Here is a 5,290-nt window from a genome sequence, read left to right as displayed (position 1 = left end):
TCTCTATCTCTCTCTTCCTCTTTCTAATAAATTTCTCTTCTTTTGTAGCAGCGGTAGACGAGAGCTGCGAGCACAAGTTGGGTGGGGAAGCACCATCACCACGAACAACTTCATCCCCTCCAGGACCAGTAGCAGCCATGAATGGAGAGGACGATGACGCCGAGCAGAAGCAGCCGCCATGGCTGTAATTAATTTTTTAATTCTGAATTAGTTAGTAATAGCGCGGGGCTCTGACCCGTGCTACAACTAAGTAGTAGTAGCGCGGGTGGCAACCGCGCTACTCCTACTAGAAGTAGCAGTAGCGCGGGTACCACCCGCGCTACTGCTAAAAGTTAGCTGTAGCGCCCTAGCAGTAGCGCAGCCCCCCCCCCCCCGCGCTACTGCTAGCAATTACCCCGCGCTACTACTAGGGTTTTCCCTAGTAGTGTAATGAACATTCACAATCCATCTAAAAAACAATGGCACCATAAGTACAACAAAGGAGAAATGCAAAATATAACACATTGAATATAAAACAACATAGAACAATTTTGATCATCCAAATTAAGCATTGCCCAAATCCTAACCCTAAATCCTAACATTAAGCATAACCCAAACCCTAAGCTTTGTTCATCCCACATCAAAAATTAACACTACTAGACCAACCATACTCATTAGTAAATACTACAAACATCATATTGTGGAACAATGTTCAAAACCAGGGTTAGGATCCACATGAACAAAACCATCCAAATACACAAATCCAACAAATAAAAATTGGACAACTCTAACGTCCACACGTGTGGTGGAAGTCAAACCCGCCCACACGTTCTATAACACACAGACTACGCCATGTCACAGCATGCATGTGGGAATCTTTTTGGATTTTCTATTTTTTAAATGTTTTATCTCTTAAATGAAAAATCCGATTGAAGATCCGCTTTCACCATTAAATCCCTCGCGACAAGATCTTCGAAATTAGATCTCATATCAATATATTTCGACAAATTTTTTTGGGGGGTTAAAAGTTGACGTGTCTATTGCACATGAATTGCCATGATATTTACACCGGAGTTGCCATGATATGTTTCAGCTATTTTCTTCTACATTTAAAAGTAAATTTTGACATATTATAAAACAGGGAATTAAGAAACTAGACTTGCCATGCACCATAAACTAAAATTGCCATGATACATGCACTTAAAATTGCCATGGTTTATACAAAAAAATATTTTCATGGTCAAAGTACTGAAATTGTCATCATAAAAACACTAAAATTGTCATGATCTACAAACTAAAATTGCCACATGGCAACTTTAGTTTAAGCACTATGGCAACTACAGTGTAAATATGTCACGCCCCAAAACATAGCAGTGACAATTGCCACATGCTTATAAATTCAATTCAAATTTATGAGCATGTTAGGCCATCAGGTTAACAAAGGTAGTACATTGGGATCATTTTTTATTCATTATCATAGGAACGACTACCAGTGTTCTTGCTAGTACATGCATGCAAGTTTCTTTATTTCATCCCCTCCTGTAGTACTACTTCTACTGTTCACCATCATTTCCATTGCTCATCTCTGCAAAAATAAATAAGATAGCAAGAATGAGTATGATGACATACTCAGCAAGCACACATGTAGCAGGGAAAATATGTGACACCGGAAGCAAGTATATGGATTAGCCGTAAGAAAAGAAAAGAAACAGGAATGGTAGAGAAAATAAAGATGTGCTTAGAAATAATAATTTTGGCATCACACATGGCCGCAAGCTTCCTGACCCAGGAGTCACAGGGGTGAAATTTCACGCTTTTACACTCTTAAGAGGGGTACTCCGACGTCAACAGTCTCAACTGGAACCACACAGGCTCTACTTGAGCAAGATTCTTTTACCCGCTAAGACCCGACTACCCGACCTTACTAGTGTCGATCGCTCCTACGGATCCATCATCGACACGCTTCCGAATGGGTGTCGTTCTTGACGGAGAACCTTGACAGTCTCATACTTGTACTGTGACCGGTACAATGTTTTTGCCGTCGTGATGCCTTAGTGTTAGATTTTTCATTAGGGCTGAAACATTAGAAGAGGAAATATTATCTCAAAAGATCACCAATATATCATCTCTAGCTTGTGCACAAGATTAGCTAGTCTTGCATGTGCTATTCTTAGCATAACGAGTGTACAGGTCCAACAAGTAAAAGTGAGGCGTACTTAGTCAGAACAAAGCATGTGGTACAAGATAGAAAGAGAGAAAAGACAAAATAATCTAGAGGAGTTCTTGGGAGATAAGACGCATGCATCTTTCACAACTAGCATGCAGGACCAAACCACCATGCGTACTGTACAAGGACACACTAGCTGATGTTAAAGAATTAACAACAAGAATAGTGCTACAAACTAGCTATATAGAGAAGCACTAGCAACAGCGGCATGGCATGAGGAAAGAAAGAGAAGGAGCAGGACATCTAGAGAAGCTAGATGGAACGCATGTTTGCCTTCTCCTGATTCTCTCGACACAGCAGCAGGATTTCTAACGCCTGCTCTGCACGAGCAGCTACGGCTCTACTACTACTACCTCTAGTGAAGAGAGACAATGGTTGTGGTGTGAGGTCCAGCTACCCGGCCCTTGGCCCTTTATATAAGTGTGCAGCCGTGCAAGAGACAGCAATGCATGCGGTGATCTAAAATATCCACCATCCATCTGGGCTCTTCTACACACAGCTTTATTTTAATTGCCACTAAGTAAAATTGATCTAATTGACACGTATGTCTGACAACAGGAATAGATAAGCTTGCTGGCCTGTACCTGAGTCAGCAACATAATTATTTCCATTTACTAAACATTTTATTTTCAGTTGCCTCCCTGACCCTTCCTACAGCCAGCTACTTGTTGAGAAAAATATCTGATCTAACTCTTCTCACAAATTAAGGGAAAGAAAAAAAATAAAAGTCTGCCTAGACCAGTACGTGTACATGCATTTGGGTTCTAAGCAATTACTACTAATTCTTAAATAGTGGCATCCATCATATATATTATTAGTGCAAGCTATCAAACCATCCGATAATCTCTATAATTGGCTTAAAATATTACTACTATACTACTTTGCATAATTTAATTTTCACGGGTGTTACAAAACATCATGGCAACTTTTGGAGAGAAAAAATTCATCGAAACATATCAACATGGGGTCTAGTTTTGAAGATCTCGTCAAGGCGGATTTAATGGTGAAAATGGATTTTTAATTTGGTTTTTTAATTAGAAGATAAAACATTTTTAAGCCAAAAATTAAAAAGATTTCTGCCAATGTCATTTGTTCATACGTGGCAAAATGAGTGGTGATAAATGCATGCGGGCGATGTGCAAACGCCCACACGTGTGGGCGTTAGTTTTTCGTAAAAATTGAAAAAACTAACGCCCACACGTGTGGCATCTTGCATATCGTCCACACGTATCTTTTACCACTAATTTTGCCACATGTGAACAGATGACATCAGCAGGAATATTTTTGGTTTTCTGGCTTAAAAATATTTTATCTCCTAATTAAAAAATCAAATTAAAAATCTGTTTTCATCATTAAATCCGTTTCGACGAGATCTTCAAAACTAGATTCCATGTTAATATGTTTCGACGAAAATTTTTTTGTCCAAAAGTTGTCATGATGTTTACACTGTAGTTGCCATAATGCTTAAACTAAAGTTACCATGTAACAATTTCAGTTTGTACAGCATGACAATTGTAGTATTTTTGATGATGGCAACTCCAATACTTTGAGCATGAAAATTATTTTTTGTATGAACCATGGTAATTTTAAGTGCATGTATCATGGCAAATTTAGTTTATAGTTCATGGCAAGTCTAGTTTTTTAATTTCCCATTTTATAAATGTCAAAATTTACTTTTAAATGTAGAAGAAAATAACTGAAACATATCATGGCGACTTCAGTGTAACTCCATGGCAATTCATGTGCAACAGACATGGCAACTTCTAACCCAAAAAAAATCATCGAAATATATTGATATGAGATCTAGTTTTGAAGATCTCGTCATGAGAGATTTAATGGTGACAATGAATTTTCAATTGGATTTTTCATTTAGGAGATAAAACATTTTAAAAACTGAAAATCCAAAAAGATTTCCACATGCATGCATGCGGTGACGTGGCACAGTTTATGTGTTATAGAACGTGTGGGCCGGTTTCGCTCCCACCACACGTGTGGGCGTTAGCGTTGTCCTAAAAATTTATGAGATGAAGGAGAATACCTCAAGGAACGGAAATGACACTGAATTCACATACCAACAAAATCGATTTGCAAGGATTTGAGGAGGTTTAAGTTAAGAAGACAAAGGGAAAAAAAGGCAAGAGCTCGGGATGACTAATGAGAAAGATTAGCGTGAGTGGTGAGTGGTGGGTGAGAGCCCCACGACCACTTAAAATATCTAGGGCAGAAACACCATGGGCTATAGAGTCTCTAGAAATGCCGGTAGGTTTGTCGTTTCCAACCTGCCACGTCAGCCAGCAACGCCAACGCGGCCTGACCGTGGGGTAGGGCAGAAACAAGGCTGGTTTGACATTTCCATGTTCACCAGAAATCCAAAAAGTGTCAGAACAGAGATTTTATTTTATGGGGAATTTATTTTATGCTAAAGTGTTCCCACAGGGTTAGGACAGAGATTTTGGCCCGGTGCAAACACTTGTATCTCTGTCTGTTCTAAGCGTTTCCTGCGCCAGCACACAAAAATGCAGCTGCAAGCTAGCATGTCAATCACTCAAATGTATACTCCCTCCGTTCCAAATTACTCATCACAGAAATGGATGTATCTAGAACTAAAATACATCTAGATACATCCATACCCGCGACAAGTAATTCGGAACGGAGGGAGTATATGTTAACTGTATATATGATTGAGGTTATACAATCATACTAACTAGACAAGTGGGAATATTAGGGTGGGTGTGGAAAACGGCAAATTATTTCTGCATGATTTCTGGGAAATGAGACCAAGACCAGAAACATATGTATATATCTACTTACTACTTGTACTTTCCAACCAAACCAAGCAGGCCTTATAATACTATAGCTAGCTAGTTAGTGTTCATGCGTACAGTGCTAGCTAGCTGAATTAGCGTTGCCATTAGTATTTCTGAGCAAGGCCCTTACAGCCTATATATAGCACTGCTAGCTGTATTAGTTACTATCAACAATTAATGTATCACGGTGAAAGAAATGAAATGAATGATGCAAATCCCTCTACTCATTACTGAATGTAACTATTTCAAACACAGCAGCCAGCCAGCCAAACCGATC

The 5,290-nt window shown here is 39.1% G+C and overlaps 1 long non-coding RNA gene across 1 annotated transcript; it reads right to left on the bottom strand.

The window, feature by feature from the left end:
• Positions 1–1,064: 1,064 nt before the first annotated feature.
• LOC125516655 lies at positions 1,065–2,617 on the bottom strand. Its single transcript, XR_007287374.1, has 2 exons — positions 1,900–2,617; positions 1,065–1,564 (listed from the first exon to the last, which is right to left on the bottom strand). It is a non-coding gene; the product is annotated as an uncharacterized LOC125516655 (long non-coding RNA).
• Between the last annotated feature and the right edge of the window lie 2,673 nt (positions 2,618–5,290).

The sequence above is a fragment of the Triticum urartu genome, chromosome 6, assembly GCF_003073215.2.
Source record: "Triticum urartu cultivar G1812 chromosome 6, Tu2.1, whole genome shotgun sequence".
Lineage (NCBI taxonomy): Eukaryota > Viridiplantae > Streptophyta > Magnoliopsida > Poales > Poaceae > Triticum > Triticum urartu.
Note: the sequence above shows the minus strand (reverse complement) of the source record. Positions and strands in the feature narration are given on the sequence as shown.